Source organism: Amblyraja radiata, chromosome 14 (assembly GCF_010909765.2).
Source record: "Amblyraja radiata isolate CabotCenter1 chromosome 14, sAmbRad1.1.pri, whole genome shotgun sequence".
Classification (NCBI taxonomy): Eukaryota; Metazoa; Chordata; class Chondrichthyes; order Rajiformes; family Rajidae; genus Amblyraja; species Amblyraja radiata.
The window spans coordinates 11,075,375-11,094,976 of NC_045969.1; positions in this window are offsets into that span (position 1 = coordinate 11,075,375).

Below are 19,602 nucleotides of genomic sequence, written 5' to 3' on the forward strand. Positions count from 1 at the left end.
ATGAATTGAACCATAAAGAACAAATAAGTGATACATATGAATTATTTGCCAAGTGCATCTATAATTAATCACTTTCTCTTTGCTTTCCTACAGAGCCAAGGGACATTCCGCGTTTAATTGTAAAGCAAAGGCTTTATCAGCAGACGTTAATAGATGGCAAGCATTTTCTCTGCGTAATCAGAGTGCGTCCCAGGTCCCGATCAGCATTCCAAAGAAAAGGCCACGCACAGTCCAAAGGATCTTGGGGACGAATTCTACAGCCCCCTGAAAGTGGCAACACGATTAGATGGAGTGATGAAGAGGGCATACAGTATGCTTGCCTTCGTCAGTCGGGGCATTGAGTACAAGAGACAGGAAGTCATGAGGTAGACACAGAATGCTGGAGTAACTAAGCGGGTGAGGCAGCTTCTATGGAGAGAAGGTATGGGTGATGTTTTGGGTCACAAGACCCATTCCTTCTCTCCATAGATGCTGCCTCACCCGCTGAGTTACTCCAGCATTTTGTCATCTACCTTCGATTTTATCCAGCATCTGCAGTTCTTTCTTACACAGGAAGTCATGGTGCAGCTTTATAGGACTTTGGTTAGGCCGCAATTAGAGTATTGTGTGCAGTTCTGGTAACGCCGTTGCAGGGAGGATATGGGGGCTTGGGAATGGATATAGAGGATGTTTATGAGAATTATGATGCCTGGATTAAGGGGTTATTTAACTACAGGGTGAGGTTGGGCAGATTTGGATTGTTCTCTCTGGAACGCTGGAGGTTGTAGGCAGACCTGACATCTTCTATCTATATTTAAAACTGAGTGTATGTGTGTGTTTCTGCCTGTCTTGTGTTTGCCAGCCTGTGGGTGTCAGCCTTTGATTCATTGCTACGCCAACACCAGACCCACAAAGGCCCAGATTTTTTCCATTTTTCGGTAGAGATTTCACTTTTCATTCCAAGTATCCACTCCTCATTAAATTTCGTCGTGTTTATGTACACGTTTTTTGTTTTTTTTTTACTTATATTTTTATTGATTTTTAAGAGTTTATGTACACATTTTTAATAAAATCCTTCTCCCCACCCCCACTCACTCATTTTTTCGCCTCCTGCTGGCCATCGACCATAACGGCTGCTGGCGCCCGCCTCTCGCCTCAAAGACGCCATTTAAAAACAGCCGCACTGCTGAGTGCTCGAATCTTCAGTTCGAGGACCACGTCTCCCGTGGGGGCTATGGGTAGGGAATGGCTGCGTTGGGGGAGCAGACCCAACGGGTCTGCACTTGGTCTAGTAAATATATAAAACTGTGAGAGGCATAGAAAGGGTAGACAGCGATATCTTTTTTTTCACAGGATGGAAAAAGCAAATACTGGAGTGCAAAGCTTTATGGTGAGATGAGCTAAATTTAAATGGGATATGTAGGGCAGGTCTTATTTTCCACACATAGTGCCTGGAACATGCTGTCAGGGGTGCTGGTTGAGTCAGATATTATGGTGGGAATTAAACTTTTGGATTGTACATGGCTCTGCAGGGAATGGAAGGATATGGATTATGTGCAGGCAAATAAGAGTTGATCTTGGCATCATCTTGGCCTCAATAAAGGGCCTGACCTGCTGAGTTACTCCAGCACTTTGTGTACCCCTTTGCTTTCAGTCTGAAGAAGGGTTCCGACCCAAAATGTCACCCATCCTTTTCCTCCAGAGATGCTGCCTGACCCGCTGGGTTTCTCCAGCACTTTGTGTCTATCTTTGGTATAAATCAGCATCTGCAGTTCCATTCTACACACTGTTCTTGTGCTGTACTGTTCTTGTGCCCTGATGTCCGAAACTGAATGTCCGCTCGAAAGCCGAAAAATGCCTTTGAAATTTGAAACTAATTGTGTTGGGGGCAGTGCGGCCATGGTATATGAATGATACCAAAGCACAAACAATGGCCAAAGAAGATGGCAGAAGAATATATCCACCACCTCAAGCTCGCCCCAAATACTACAACCACTGATTTCCTGTAGTTATTATGGTAGCGCAAAGTGTTTGGCAGCCAATTTGCACAATGAAAGCTGTTTGTGCCAATGTGCCAATACAAAGGTTTAAATGCCACTATCATATCTGGCTGGTTAGCACTATCCTTGCTGACTGGTTAGCATGCAACAATAAGCTTTTCCCTGTAACTTGGTACATGTGACAATAAACTAAACTGAACAGAACGGAATAACGTGATAATGACCTGATGACAGCCTTTTTTTTTTTTTAATGAACTGAATGTTGATGGAGGCATAAGCATTGCTCAGGTCAACAGGGATAACTCTGCCACTCCTCATTGCAATGTTTTATTTCACGTTCACCTGAGATAACCGATAAGGGCTCAGTTTAACACCGAATGGAAAGTTACTGGCAACAAGACACATCACCCGAGGGATCTCAGCTTGGCAATGGGACCACGGTAACTGCGGGGTAGAAATCCATTCACTTCTTGTTTTCTACACAGGCACGCACGCTACTGTCTAATCCCTATTGTAAATCCCTGGTGGCTAGACCCTGCTTCTAAAGCCATCGAGCGATCTACAAGCATAACAATCTCACACAGGGGGTGAGGCATAAGTTCACAAGCTCTGGGAGCCAAATTAGGCCATTCAGCCCATCAATTCTAAGCCGCCATTCCCCTGCCTTCTCCACATTACCCCTGACACCCATACTAATTAAAATCTGTCAATCTGCGCTTCCACAGCCATCTATGGCAATGAATTCCACAGATTCACCACCCTCTGGCTAAAGCAATTCCTCCTCATCTCTTTTCTAAAGGCATGTCCTTTCATTCTGGGTCTGTGGCCTCAGAATACCAATATTGTGAGGTCAAGGCAGTTGGAATATGTAAATTAATGATGATTGGAATTAAATGGGAGCCGAGAAGAAATATTTCTCCAGAGAATCTGCCTGACCCTTTGTGCCGATCATTGGTATAAACCAGCATCTGCAGTTCTTTGTTTCTACCACCTGAACTAATCCCATGTGCCTGCATATAGCCCTTATCCCTCCAAAGCTTTCCAATCCATGTAAACATCTCTTAAATATTTGTACCCACCTCTGCAGCTTTGCCAGTAACTTTGCTCCATCTATTTATGGACGACACAACCCTGATTGGACTGATCCAGGATGGGGAGGAATCTGTCTACAGACATGAAGTGACACAGCTGGCATCCTGGTGCCGTGGAATCAACCTAGAACTAAATGCTCTTAAGACAGTGGAATTGATTGTAGACTTTAGGAGAGCTCCCCCTCCCCTCACCCCACTCACCATCAACAACACCACAGTCACATCTGTGGAGTCTTTTCAGTTCCTGGGAACCATCATCTCCAACGACCTTAAATGGGGGGCTACCATCGACTCCACAGTCAAAAAGGCACAACAGAGGATGTACTTCCTGCAGCAGCTGAGGAAGCACAATCTGCCACAGGCAATGATGGTCCAATTCTACACGGCCATCGTAGAGTCTGTCCTCACCTTCACCACCATAGTCTGGTTTGGCTCAGCCACCAAGCACGACATCCGGAGGCTGCAGCGAATCGTCCGATCAGCTGAGAAGGTTATTGGCTGCAAGCTTCCCTCCATTGATGAACTGTACACTGCAAGGGCCAGGAAGCGAGCGGGTAAGATCATCTCTGACCCCTCTCACCCTGGCCACAAACTCTTTGAATCACTTCCCTTTGGAAGGCGACTACGGACTGTCAAAGCCAGACATAAAAACAATTTTTTTTCCACAGTAGAAATGCTCAATAACCAAAAATCTGTAGCCTCCTTTGGCTCTGGTAGTTTATTTAATTCTCATGTTTAATCAATAATGTTTTATTATTAATGTTTAATGTTTAATGTTTTATGTGTCATTCCTAACTGTCACTGTATGTCATGTTGTCACTTGCGGACGGAGTACCAAGGCAAATTCCTTGTATGTGAATACTTGGCCAATAAACTTATTAATTCATAAACTTATTCATTCATTCATTCATTCATTCATTCATTCATTCATCTCCTTTCTTAAAAAATATGCTTCTAGTCCCTTTTAAATCATCCCCTTCTCACCTTAAATCTATGTCCTCTAGTTCTGGGCTCCCCTGTCCTGGGAAAAAGACTGTGACCATCCATCTTATCCATTTCCTTCATGACTTTATATAAGGTCACCCCTCCACTTTCTATGCCCCAGAGAAAACAGTGTAAGCCTATCCAACCTCTCCTTGTAGCTCAAGGCTCTCCAGTCCCAGTAACATCCCAGTGAATCCTCTCTTCACCCTTCCCAGCTTGATGACATCTTTCCTCAGTTTGCCGACATCTTTCCTATTGTGACCACAACTGTACTCAATACTCAAATGTTGAATCATGAACAATTTATAACCTTTTTAAATTGACGCGCAATAAATGTCACTTTTTAAAATGGTTTCTAAATGTCTATGATCACCAGAGATGCTTAGAAACTGTGAAAAGGTCTTTGACAGCACATCCTGTCTTGTCACTAATGTAATAAGAACCTCGGCAGCAAATATTTTGAGATCACTCTCTATTGAAACATGCACATGGAAAGCGGAGTGTGATGCTTCAAGCGATGTAACATTAGCAGTAACAGGTCAGGAGGTTATAGTGGCGCAGCTGGTAGCGTTCCTGCTTCACATCGCTGGAGACTTGCATTCGGTCCTAACCTCGGGTGCTGTCTGTGTGGAGTTTGCACATTCACCGTGCAGCTCTATGGGTTTTCTCCGGGTGCTCCAGTTTCCTCCAATATCCCAAAGACATGCGAGTTTATAGGTTAATTGCCCCTATTGGCAGGGGGAATAGATGAGAAAATTGGATAACATTGAGCAAGTGGGAACGGGTAATTAATGGTCTGCGTGGGTTTGGTGGGATGAAGGGCCTGTTGCCAAGGCTGTGTCTCTAAACAAAAGGTAATCAAATGGACGATAGTCAAGAAAAAGCAATTGGTTTAGTTTAGTTCGGTTTAGAGTTACAGCGCAGAAACAGGCCCTTCAGCCCACCGAGTCCACGCCGACCAGCGATCCCCGCACACTAACACGATCCTACACACACCTGGAGACAACAAATTACAAAATTTACCAAAGCCAATCAACCTGCAAGCCTGCACGTCTTTGGAGTGTGGGCGGAAACCCGAGCACCCGGAGAAAACTCACGCAGGTCACCTGGAGAACGTAAAACTCCGTACAGACAGCACCCATGGTCAGGATGGAACCCGAGTCTCTGACACTAAGTCAGCAACTCTACCGCTGCGCCACAGTGCCGTACCCAGTGTGTTTGCATTGTACAGTCTGGAATGCAAGAGAGTCTCTGCTTCAATGAGAAAGAAGCATTTGAAGTGCAAAAATGTCTTCAGCTCTTACTGGGCAGGCCTCTAAACTTAGTAACAGTTCACAAGCCTTTGTTAATAATTCCAACAATGGTTCTAACAAGAGTGCACAGATAAGCCATACCCTTATCTCAATGTGGTTAAACATCCAAATATTACATTTAAAGACAAAGTGCAGTTGCAGATGGGTTGTCAAGATGACTGTACGAGAATTCAGAGTTACTCCAGCTTTTTGTATCTATCACAGGTTATGCTATCACGGTGGTACAGCGGTAGAGTTGCAGCCTTACAGCGAATGCAGCGCCGGAGACCCAGGCTCGATCCCGACTACGGGTGCTGTCTGTAGGGAGTTTTACGTTCTCCCCGTGACCCATGTGGGTTTTCTCCGAGATCTTCGGTTTCCTCCCACACTCCAAAGACCTACAGGTTTGTAGGTTAATTGGCTTGGTAAATGTAAAAATAAAATGTCCCTAGTGGGCGTAGCATAGTGTTAATATGCGTGGACCCGGTGGGCCAAAGGGCCTGTTTCCGCACTGGATCTCTAAACTAAACTAAAAACATGACCTTCACATAATCATGTTAATTTTTCTGATTATTAGCAATGGAGATGGGTAAGAATATTTTAAACATATATAGTGTGGAGAATATAATAGAATAGAATAAAATTCCTTTGATTGTCATTCAACAGAAGTTTGAACAAAATTTTGTTCCCTGCAGTCATAACAGCAAAAAACAAACACAATTAACACAGTTTAACACAAATATCCATCACAGTGAATCTACAAACACCTCCTCACTGTGATGGAAGGCAGAAAGTCTTATCTCTTCCCTGTTCTTCTCCCGCGGTCAGGCAGTCAAACTGCTGCATCGAGGCGATCGAGGCACTTGATGTTAAAGCCCCCGGCGGGCGATGGTAAGTCCCACGGCCGTTTAAGCCGTGCCGGGCGATGAAAGGCCCTGCGACGGGCCGATTCAAACCCCGCGCTTCGGGGCGGGCGAATCTGCCATTGCGGGAGCTCCCAAAAATCGGTCTCCTACCAGGGACCTGCGAGCTCCCAATGTTACCGTCCACAGGGCCTGCGGCCGAAGCCTCCGAAGCTCCGAAGTCGGGTCGCAGGCACAACACCACCACAGCCTCCGAAGTCAGCCAGCTCCTTGATGGTAAATCCACAGGCTCTGCGACCGGAGCCCTCAGATCGATTCCGGTCGGAGGCCACCAGCTCCACCATGTTAGGCCCCAGCGAAACGGAGACATGACAAGGAAAAGGTTGCGTCCCCGTTCAAGGAAGAGATTAAAAAAGTTTCCCCCGCCCCCCCACATATACACAACTGAAAATAAACCAAAACATACCCTTAACAGGACAAAAAAAAGACAACGGACTGCAGATGAACCGCAACTGCTTAGGCAGCGCCGCCACTTCCGGAACGGAATACAAAACGGAGAAAGGATTGAATACCTCAGACAAATGTCCAGGTGAAGGCCTGAGATTATATTATAAACAATCATATGGCTTGTCAACGGAACGTATGGAACAACGGAACCATTGTTATCGTACATGGATTGAGAAAATGAATCTCAAAATAGCTTCACAAAGAACATTCTGGTATCTAGAACACAAAGCTAATTGGCAACTGTTTCGTTTATTGACCTGGATGAAATAAAGTTCTCCAAGATTTAACAAATAAGTATCTTCACCAAACTTCCCATATGCTAGAGATTAATTCCTGATCTTCCAATCTACCCAGCACTGCCCCCTGCACTTTTCCATTTCCTGCACTTTCTCTGTAGCTGTAACACTATTCAGCATTCTGTATATTTTCTTTTTTGCATTACCTGATGAACTCATGTATGGTATGATTTGCCTTGATAGCATAAGTTCTAGGAGCTGAATTTGGCCCATCGAGTGTACACCGCCATTCAATTGATCTATCTTTCCCTCACAACCCCATTCTCCTGCCTTCTCCCCATAACCTCTGACACCCGTACTAATCAAAAATCTGTCAATCTCCACCTTAAAAATATCCCATTGACTTGGCCTCCACTGCCGTCAGTGGCAATGAATTCCACAGATTCACCTAAAGAATCTAAAGAAATGCCTCCTCATCTCCTTTCTAAAGGTGCGTCTTTTATTCTGAGACTATGGCCTCTGGTCCTCGGCTCGCCCACTAGTGGAAACATCCTCTCCACATCCACTCTATCCAGGCCTTTCACTATTCGATAAGTTTCAATGAGGGTCCCCCTCTCATGCATCTTGGTGCATGTGACAGTAATAAACTAATACCAGTAACACTGTAAAAGTTGTCAGTAAAGTTACCTTCACAAATTGGAAATAGCAAAGGAAACTTTTCTGAAGTGCATGACTGACGGTTCATCAAACAGACAGAAAGTGACTGGAGATGAAACATTTTGGGCCCTGTCAACAGACACAATTGAACGGCTGTGATCCGTTTTCTTTTTAACGGCTTTTATATCACCAAAAGAACTGATCTCAGATGACAGTCCATTCATTTGTTTGAAAAGAAGTCCATTAATTTGTTTGAAAAGAAGTCTCGAACAAACATTTCACCATGTCATCCAATGTTGCATGTAACAGCTGAGAGATAAGTGGATTTTTGTCACAGGAAGCGCTAAAGAAACTGGACTTACAGGGAGGCTCAAGATTGACACAAATTTTCAAACTTGCAGAACAACAATTGGTGATAATAGACAATAGACAATAGGTGCAGGAGTAGGCCAATCGGCCCTTTGAGCCAGCACCGCCATTCAATATGATCATGGCTGATCATCCCCAATCAGTACCCCGTTCCTGCCTTCTCCCCATATCCCCTGACTCCGCTATTTTTAAGAGCCCTATCTAGCTCTCTCTTGAAAGCATCCAGAGAACCTGCCTCCCTCTGAGGCAGAGAATTCCACAGACTCACAACTCTCTGTGAGAAAAAGTGTTCCCTCGTCTCCATTCTAAATGGCTTACTCCTTATTCTCAAACTTTGGGCCCCTGGTTCTGGACTCCCCCAACATCGGGAACATGTTTCCTGCCTCTAGCATGTCCAAACCCTTAACAATCTTATATGTTTCAGTGAGATCTCCTTTCATCCTTCTAAACTCCAGAGTGTACAAGCCCAGCTGCTCCATTCTCTCAGCATATGACAGTCCCGCCATCCCGGGAATTAACATTGTAAACCTACGCTGCACTCCCTCAATAGCAAGAATGTCCTTCCTCAAATTAGGGGACCAGAACTGCACACAATACTCCAGGTGTAGTCTCACTAGGGCTCTGTACAACTGCAGAAGGACCTCTTTGCTCCTATATTCGATTCCTCGTGTTATGAAGGCCAACATGCCATTTGCTTTCTTCACTGCCTGCTGTACCTGCATGCTTACTTTCGTAGACTTCATAGATAACTTCTAGCAGAAATATATTAGAAAATCACAATGGCGTGGTTGGAGAGATCAAATGGTATACATCACATTCTTTTATAACAGCTTCGTGAGTTGTGGAAATCCTGAAGCTGAACACTCCCTCTGTTGGAAATCAACGAGCTGTGCAGTTCCAAGCATCTTAGCAGAAGGAACATACAAAAGCAGGGCGAAATACAAAGCCAAATGCCTCACAAACATTCCGCATCACATTGCTCGTGTACAAGTGCGCAGCACTGCAACACCCTTTTTCACACAAAGGGTGGTGGGTGTATGGAACGAGCTGCCAGTGGAGGTAGTTGGGGCTGGGACTATCGCAACATTTAAGAAGCAGTTAGACAGGTACATGGATAGGACAGGTTTGGAGGGATATGGACCAAAAGCAGGCAGGTGGGACTAGTGTACTGTAGCTGGGACATGTTGGCCAGTGTGGGCAAGTGTACACCGCCATTCAATTGATCTATCTTTCCCTCACAACCCCATTCTCCTGCCTTCTCCCCATAACCTCAAAGGTGGAAGGGCGAGGAGAGGGACGCCGGTTCGCAAGTCGATCTGTCACAGGAGGCAGTTCACTAGACGTTTTCAAGAGAGAATTAGATTTAGTAGAATCAAGGGATATGGGGGAAGAACAGGAACGGGATACTGATTTTGGATGACCAGCCATGATCATGTTGGAAGCACATGTCTTGGTGCGAGTAGAGAGCAGGTTTGACTTCCCGATTGATTGTTAAAGGCCTATGCAGAGCCTCTCCAGGTCAGTTTGACCTTTCCGCTGTTTAAGTGAAGGGAAAGGAATCTCCACAGGAAGCAAGAGAAGACTGTGGACACAAGGAACTGCAGATGCTGCAATCTTGCGTGGAACCTGATCATATTGAATGGCGGTGCTGCCTCGAAGGGCTGAATGGCCTACTCTTGCACCTATTTTCTATGTTTCTATGCTCGTCCAAGGGAAGGCGACGGCTGGAGGCCCTCAACAGCCTGGGACTCACCTGGAACGGGCACCCAGAACCCGGACTGGACTTTGAAAATGGCACACAAACCATTCCACCTCTTGCATGCTGGAGCTGTAGACTATTTCTGTAGACTAGACTATCACTGTGCGTTCGGCATATGCAACAATAAAAGCACCATTGAACCATTAAACGTCCACTGTCTATTGCCCCGAGTTTGTCGGCGATTAGAGGAATCCAGGAAGAGTTTTGTGGGATTGTGGGGAGAATAAAAAATGGTTTAGTGTAAATGGGTGCATGATGCATGGCATAGGGTCAATAGGCCGAATGGCCTGTTTCCATGATGTTTGAATCTATGGTTTGGTTGGTAAGGCTCTTGGATGGCACTGATGTAATGCATCAAAGTAAAGCACTGTAAAAAACCAGTCACATCCAGTCAGTACATTGACTTCCATTTCAAGAGTCGTGTTTAGGATTATTATTATTTTCACGTGTGCAGAGGTGCAGTGAAAAGCTATCCAACAAAAACAGATGATACTACACATGAAGACTATCCTCCGTGATATCCTAGCCAATGCTTTTGCCCAAACAGCTTTATTTAGAAAAAACTCTCATCATTATTTCAGACAGAATGCTTAATTTTAGTTGTTTTTTTGTCTAGTTTAGAGATACAGCACGGAAATAGGCCCTTCAGCCCACGGATTCCTCGTCGACCAGCGAGCACAATCCCATACGCTAGGGACAATTTTACAATTTTACCGAAGCTAATTAACCTGCAAACCTGTATGTTTTGGAGTGTGGGAGGAAGCCGGAGCACCCGGAGAAAACCCACGCTGTCACAGAGGAAACGGTCAAACTCCGTACGGTAGAGTTGCTGCCTTATAGTGCCAGAGACCCGGGTTTGATCCTGACTACGGGTGCTGTCTGTACGGAGTTTGTGCGTTCGCCCCGTGACCGCGTGGGTTTTCTCTGGGGGCTCCGCTTTCCTCCCACTCTCCAAGGACGTGGGGGTTTGTAGGTTAATTGGCTTTGGTATAGATGTAAAATTGTCCCTGGTGTGTGTAGGGTAGTGTTAATGTGCGGGGTGATCGCTGGTTGACGCGGACTGCGCTGGCCGAAGGGCCTGTTTCCGCACTGCATCTCCAAACCAAACTAAACTGAAGAGCGTTCCAGTCAGTGGAATTGAGGGGTTGGTGTCCATTGGGTGAGACAAAGAGAGAAAGGAGCACAGAGGAAGAAGTGGAACTAAAGCTGGGAGGATTAAAAGGGACAAAGCCATCAAGCTGAGGAGATGGATTTTAAATACACCGGGAGCACGAAGCAAACGTTTGCCAACAAAGACTAAATTTGGATGAACAGGTATTGAAGCAGGATAGAATAAGGCTGATGAGCTTTTAATGAGTTCGAAGGGGGAGGAAAAATAGATGGCCAAGGACTTTGCAATGTAACAAACACACAGATGTAGGTTCTGCCCAGAGGGAGATAGGAGATGAGGTGAACAATATGACAGAGATGATGGATTTGGCAGAGAAGCAGAGGATGGCATCATCTCACGTGACTGGACTTAGCTTAGGCTTGTGGCCAGGGAGAGCAAGGGAAATTAGTACCTGATGCAAAGAGTTTATTTTTGATATGGAAAATTATGACGTTCTTTATGACCAGCTTTACGACCACATCTTCCGGCTCTGGCCCCTCTGTGGGCCTTTCTCTCTTTGTCTCACCAATCTTGACATTCATACGCAGGGTGCTTTGACTCATTAACAAATAACGTTGAAATGGCTCTGAGATAGTTGTGGACGCCATGGCCAAAGAAGTCATGGGCTCAGCCAGCATAGGTTAAAATCCTTGAGGGGCATCGTATCTTGGTACTGTTGGTGAGGGAGCAAGGACAGAGCAGTGGGTATGGCGGTGAGTATAGTTGCCTTCCAAGCAGTGGGCCCGGGTGGGGTGGCATGCTGGCGCAGTGGTAGAGTTGGTTGGTGCCTTACAGCGTCAGAGACCCGTGTTCTATCCTGACCTCGGGCATTGGCCGTACGGAGTTTGTACGCTCTCCCCGTGACCTCGAGGTTTTCTCCAGGTGCTCCTGTTTCCTCCCACACTCCATCGATGTACAGAGTTGTAGGTTAATTAGCTTCAGTTAAAAATTGAAAACTGCTCTTAAGTGTAGGATAGCATTAAGGGCCTGTCACACTCGCCGATTTTTTAGGCGACTGCCGGCGACTGTTATAGTTGTAGCAGGTCGCCGAAAAGCCGGCAACTGGACTAATGGGCCTGTCCCACTTAGGCAATTTTTTAGGCGACTGCCGGCGATACGACAATGGAATTCACCAAAGTCAGCACCTGCGACAACCTACATCACCTGGCGATAACCTACGCCATCCTGGCGACAACATACGACAACCTACGACAGCACCTATGTCAGGAGAAGACAAGCTACGACAAGTCCACAGTCGCCGACTGTTGCCGATAAGTTTTGAACATTTCAAAATCCAGCGGCGACCAGATAAACGCTACGACTCTTTGGGCGACTGAGGAGACTACTCAGGACCATACAGTCGACACCCCGGAGACCATGTGGCGACAGCCTAGTCGCCTAAAAAAAAATCGCCTAAGTGGGACAGGCCCTTTAGTGCATGGGGAGCTCTGGTCAGCATAGACTCAGTGGGCCGAAGGGCCTGTTTCCTCACTGTATCCCTAAACTAAACTCAGGAGCACAGCAATGAGAGGCTGAATAATAAGGCCACCAAATATAACAGTGGCATTCCAGGTTTTCAAATATAAATGCAGTATTAGTTTAGTAGTAAAATAGGTAGGTGTATTTTTAGGGTGTTAATATCTCAGCTTCCTTTTCATTAGGGATTACCTGTAGCACAAGCACATGTCTTAGTGTGAGCAGAGAGTAGGATTGACATACTGATTGAGTGTGAAAGGCTTACGCACAGGCTCTCCAGGTCAGTTTGACCTTTCCGCTGTTTAAGTGAAGGAAACGGAATCTCCACAAGAAGCAAGAGAAGTCTGTGGACACAAGGAACTGCAGATGCTGCAATCTTGCGTGGAACCTGAGCGGCACAGTGGCGCAGCAGTAGAATTGCTGCCTTGCAGTCCCAGAGAACCAGGTTCAATCCTGACTACGGGTGCTGTCTGTATGGAATTTGCACGTTCTCCCCGTGACCTGCGTGGGTTTTCTCCGAGATCTTCGGCTTCCTCCCTCACTCCAACGACGTACAGGTCTGTGGGTTAATTGGCCTGGTATAAATGTAAATTGCCCCAGGTGTGTGCAGGATAGCATTAATGTGCAGGGATGCATGGTTGTTGTGGGCTTGGTGGGCCGAAGGGCCTGTTTCCGTCCTGTATCTCCAAACTAAACCACGCAGCGTTGAATAACACAGCATTTCCAACACAGGGATCGAGGAACTGAGTTATAAGAAGAGGAGGGGCAAGTTAGGACTTTTTTATTTAAAGTGCGGGAGAGTCAGGAGTGATCTTAATACAGTAGGCACAGATAGGGTGATATAGATGTGTACAAAATTTCCACCCAAGATGTGCAGGTTTGTAGGTTAATTGGCTTCTCTAAAATGTCTCTAGTGTGTAGACTATAACTAGTACATGAGTGATATCTGTCAACGTGGGCCAAAGGCCCTGTGGCCCCAAGTGGGCCCAGGGGCCTACTTCCACACTGTACTTCTAAACACAATATTGCTTTGGAGTAACTCAATTAGTCAGGGAACATCTCTGGAGGGTATGGATAGGCGAAGCTTCTGGTCAGGGCCCTTCTTCAGTCATAAGGGTCATGATCTGAAAGATCGTCTATCTGTGTCCTCCAGAGATGCTGCCTGGCCTGCTGAGGTACCCCAGCACTTTGTATCCCAAAGGGGAAAGAGAACATTTTTCCAATTGTAGCAGACAAAATGTGTAGGAAGGAACTGCAGATGCTGGTTCATACAGAAGATAGGCACAAAATGCTGGAGTAACTCAGCAGGTCAGGCAGCATCTCTGGAGAAAAGGAAAAGGTGACGTTTCGGGTCGAGACCCTTCTTCAGACCGATTGTTGCAACTCCCTTCAGCACCAAGCACTCCCTGGAGTTACCTGTCAAAGACCGTCCAGTCTGCCTCACACGTGAACCAACCGAAACGAGACTATTCCCTGCACCAGACAAGCCATTCTCATCAACTGGTTCAATGGCCACTTTGAGTAGGATTGCCAGTTTGGTGTTGATCACTCCTAGAGCAGAGCCATTCAGATTGTTTCCCTGGATATTTTCTTTATTATGGCCACACGTTGGCACAGTGGTAGAGTTGCTGCCTTACAGCGCCAGATATGGGAAAGGAATGGAAGGTTATGGTCTGAGTGCAGGTAGATGGGACTAGGGGAGAATAAGTGTTCGGCACGGACTAGAAGGGCCGAGTTGGCCTGTTTCTGTGCTGTAATTGTTATATGGTTATATGGTTATACCTAGTTTCGACCCTGACTACGAGTGCTGTCTGTACGGAGTTCGTACGCTCTCCCCGTGACCTGCATGTTTTTTCTCCGGGAACACCGGTTTCCTCCCACACGCCAAAGAAGTACAGGTTTGTAGGTTAATTGGCTTGGTAAAACTGTAAATTGTCCCTAGTGTGTGTAGGATAACGTTAGCGTGCGGGGATCGCTGGTCAGCACGGACTCGGTGGGCTAAAGAGCCCGTTTCTGCGCTGTATCTCTAAACTAAATTACACTAATATTCTTGTCTGCTCTTTGGGCTAGTTCACTCAACCCGTCACCGTTAAAGTCTCCCAATGGCCCGCTGAACAAGTCTGAAATCGAGAAACAAATCTAGAACTGCAGATGATGGTTTACAAAAGAAGATGGTTTACAAAAGAGGACACAAAGTGCTGGAGTAACTCAGCGACTCGGGGCAGCATCTCTGGAGAACATGGACAGTGACGTTTCGGGGTCGAGACCCTTCTTCCGACTGGGAAATATATCCATTCCCAAACGAACTGTAATCGGCCACATGAAGCAAGGAAAGAGGGGTGAAAGGGCAAGGAGGAGGATGCTTATTTTTCTTCTTGTTTGGTTGGAAAGCCTGGTCTTCATTTCTAGTAACCAAGCCCAGAGTAGGAACTGAAAATTGATAGGTACAAACTCACAGTAGAGTTGCAACACCGGCTGACGATACTAGTTTGCCCTGTAGTTTATTGCTCAGGTGATGCCCTTAAAATAACCGTGTACATCATGTATAACAGCAGGTAGAGTGTGCCATGTATGCCAATGTCATTTGCAAATGACAGCAGGAGACCCTGCTCAGCCAGCCTAAATGAACCATCACATTGCAATATCGTTCCATGGCAAGATCTTGCATGAAGTTCATCTTTTCCTCCACGGTCGTTTATCAGGCAACTGAATCATCCTACTGCAACCAGAGAGCATGCTGAACTACTATCTACCCAATTGATGACCCTCGAAATACCCTTGATCAGACTTGGCTGGCTTTATCTTGCATTAAACGTTATTCCCTTATTATCACGTATCCGTTCACTGTAAATGGCTCGATTGTAATCATGTATGGTCCTTCCATCGACTGGCTCGCAAGCACAAAAGCTTCCACTGTACCTCGGTACGTGGGATAACAAACTAAACTGAAATGAATGTGGTCAAAATGAACGTGTTCATGTCAATGAAGGAGGTGCATCCTTACCTTCAGCCAGGACTAGGCGTTCCTTGCATCTGGAAGAGAGGTTTCCCTGATGGCTTAACAGGCTTAAACTATGTGTAGCTAAGCAACGGACCCCAGGGAGGTACACATCCATTCCCATGCCTATTATTTACTGTGGATGCTGCACGAAGACAGGATTCTGTTTGACTGCGATTCCCATTATGATTGAAACTCATGCATGAATAGTTGCCCACACGGCTGAGATGTGAATGTGTGCTTCTTCACTCACCAGCAGGGAATTGGAACCATCAACGGGAGAAGGGGAAATCAGCAAGGTAAAGAAGTAATGAGTTGTTCTCGGAAGAAGGTCATAAGACCATAAGGGATAGGAGCAGAATTAGGTCATTCAGCCCATCAAGTCTATTCCACCATGGCTGATCTATCTCTCCCTCCTAACCCCATTCTCCTGCCTTCTCCCCATAACCTCCGACACCCACAATAATCGAGAATGTATCTATCTCTGCCTTAAATATATCCACTGACTAGGCCACCACAGCCTTCGGTGGCAAAAACTTCCAACTTGCCCACACCAACCAACATGTCGATACTTCACTAGTCAGACCTGCCTACATTTGGCCCATATCCCTATAAACATGTCTTATCCATGTACCTGTCTAAATGTTTCTTAAACTTTGCGATAGTCCCTGCCTCCACTACCTCCACGGACAGCTCGATCCATGCACCCACCACCCTTTGTGTGAAAAAGTCACCTCAGTGTGTTATAAAATCATGTTGGGCACCAACATTGTGGGCCGAAGGGCCTGCACCTGTGCTGCCCTGTTCTAGTCCAATCTGGCACTAAGGTGAAGTATCACTGTGACAGAACATGCCCGACCCCTTTATCCTTGGCTCCCATTAAAAACAGACTGTGCGGACTAGAGGTAAATAAACAGCGGCGGTGGCTTCTCGAGGCGGCCCGTTCCCATTAACAGTGGGCCTCGCCAAGTAGCCCACGGTGACGGGTTTAAATATTCAGGAGTCAGGGAGGAAAATCCGCAAGTTTTGTCACCTCATGCGCAGGAGGCCATTCTTGCGCTGTCACGACGCAGACACGCAGCTCCCTAACAGCATGCAGCAGTGACAATGCGTGTCAGAAATGCTCTGTAATTAAAGAACAGCGAGTCGGAAGCATCTGTGGAGTACATATATTCTCCAGAGTACAGCATTCTGTGCTGGCCTCTGGCAAACAATACACTAGACAGTCCATAACAACCTCAGAAAATATGTGTGTTTTGCAAAATCACCATCGATGACATGAGAAACAGGCAAGGAGAGTTACAAGTGTATGTCCTAAGGATATTAGCTGCACAATTTATTTTGCAGGGGGGAGAGGAAGCATTTGAGCCATGAGCTTTACTCACAGCACCGTACCAAATAAATAATTGCAACCAAAATTCCCTGCTCCCGGGGTTATTTTCCAAGTTCTGCTGCAAATCCAGCATTTCTAGGACCGGGCAATTTATGACCGGCTTGGATAGGGGTGTTTATTTTCGCAGCAGAAGCAGATGAGGGAAGATTTAATTGAGTTCCATGCAGGGCGAAGAGAAAGCGGGCCGATCAGTAGCTGGAGGGGCACGGCTTGTATTCAAAAACAAGGCAGAAACAACTGCAGACGCTGGAAATCCGAAACAAAATAAACAGAAAATGACAGAAACGCTCAGCAGGTCAGGCAGCATCCGTGGAGGTGGATCGAGAGGCAGTGGTTGACATTCTAGGGCTTTATGTGTAGGGAAGAACAGCAGATGTTGGTTTAAGCCGAAGATAGACCCAAAATGCTGGAGTAACTCAGCGGGAGAGGCAGAATCTCTGGAGAGAATGGAATTGGCGATGTTCCCGAAACGTCACCCATTCCTTCTCTCCAGAGATGCTGCCTGTCCGGCTGAGTTAGTCCAACATTTTGTGTCTATTTTAGGTCTTTACTTTACTTTTGAGGTACAGAGAGGAAACAGGCCCCTCGGCCCACTGAGTCCACGGTTTATAAAATCATGAGGGGCCTACATGGAATAGATAGTCAGAGGCTTTTTTCCCCCAGAGCAGGGGAGCCGAGAATTAGAGAGCACAGGTTTAAGGCAAGAGGGAGAAATTTAAAAGAGACCTGAAGAGCAAGTTTTCCCCTCCCAAAGACATTAATGGTTACCTTGAACATGCTGCCAGAGGAGGCATCAGAAGCAGACAAAATTACATTTAAAAGGTATTTGGATCGGTAGTTTAAACAGGACACGCACAGAGGGATAAAGGTCTAACACAGGCAAACGAGATTAGAGAAAGTAAGCATCATGGTTAGAACGGAGATGAGGAGGAATTTCTTTAACCAGGAGGCGGTGAATCTGTGGAATACATCGCCACAGATGGCTGTGGAGGCCAAGTCATTGGGTATTTTTAAAGCAGAGATTGACAGGTTTTTGATTAGTATGGGTGTCAGGGGTTATGGGGAGAAGGCAGGAGAATGGGGTTGAGAGGGAAAGATAGATCAGCCATGATCGAATGGTGGAGAAGACTCGATGGTCTGAATAGCCTTTTATGATCTTGTTGGGGTCGGCATGGAAGAGTTGGTCCAAAAGGGCTGTATAATTTCATGTGTCCATGAATTAAAACAGAGTCTGAAGTGGCTCAGCAGTCAACATACACTCCCCCCAAATCCTATCCGGAGGAACGCAAGGATCCAAGTGCAATATTCCTGTGCAATACCTAGGCAATGCTTTGCTGTATGGGGCACGACTTTCAGAGATGTGTTTTCACGAAAGTTAATGATGTTATGGTACTTTGAAGGAGAGCACCAGAGATAACCCAATTATTGTCCCCCCCCAATCATTATCCTCCATCAATATTCTTAAACTATATGTTAGCATCATTTTGTTTCTTTCGAGGTTTGTGCAGAAATATGGCTTAATTTAGATTAGATTAGAGTTATAGTACAGAAACAGGCCCTTCGGCCAACCGAGTCTGTGCTGACCAGCGATCACCGCACACGAACACTATCCTACACACATTAGGGACAATTTACAATTTTACCTAAGCAACTTAACCTACAAACCAGTACGTCTTTGGAGTGTGGAAGGAAACCAAAAATCACGTATAAAAACCCATGCAGGTCAAGGGGGGGAAAACGTACAAACTCCACACAGACAGCACCTGTGGTCAGGATCGAACCCGGGCCACTGGCACTGAGGCAGCAACTCTACCACTGCGCCACCGTGCCGCCATTCATGCATTAAAATTAGAGGCCTGCGCTTCAAAAATATTTCATTGTCTGTGACTTGTATTGAGACAGGGGATAGGCAAGATGCTAAATAAATGCCAGCCTCTTCTTTCAAACCTCTTACTGATTTTAAAAAAAAAACCTTTGCATCTATATTGAAGGATTCCTTATCAGAATATTATTACACAAACCGCGGAAAAGCTCGCCTTCCTTAGGCATGGGGCAGACCCGCAGATGCTCAAAATCTACCCATTAAAAGGATTTGGATCATTCATTCATTGAAAATTCTACACAAAGCAAAATCTGTAAAACAGGTGGAGGGGTGGGGCAGAAAATGAGACATAAAAAGCGACAAAAATGTAATTTGACATGTAACAAGTCAGCTTGTCATATGAATATCCTAACAAACTAAAAAATCATCAGAAAATATATTTTTAAAGATTGCATCTGAATAGATAATTCAGAGTGTCAAAGTAAGTTCACTTGCGCACACTTGGAGGTGTGCAGGTGCATGGTTACTTTGAAGGTGGAGTCGCAGGTAGATAGGGGGGGGTCAAAAAGGCTTTTGGCACATTGGCCTTCATCAGTCTGAATAATGAGCATAGAAGTTGGGAGGTCATGTTGCAGTTGTATATGATGCTGGTGAGGCCGCATTTAGAGTATTGTGTTTGGTTCTGGGCACCATGTTATAGGAAAGATGTTGAACCATTGAGTATTCCAATTCATTCTGTTTTGCTAACATATGCACAACAAGATCCAAAAAAACAAAACAAATCTCTACTTAATGATGTTGGTAGAAGAATGAGGACTGAGATGAAGAAAAACGTTGTCACCCAGAGAGTAGTGAATCTGTGGAATTCTCTGCCACAGGCAGTGGAGGCTAATTCACTTGATGTTTTTAAGAGAGAGCTAGATGTTGCTCTTAGGGCAAACGGAATCAAGGGATATGGGGGGGGGGAAGCAGGAACGGTGTACTAATTTTGGATGGTCAACCATGATCACATTGAATGGCAGTGCT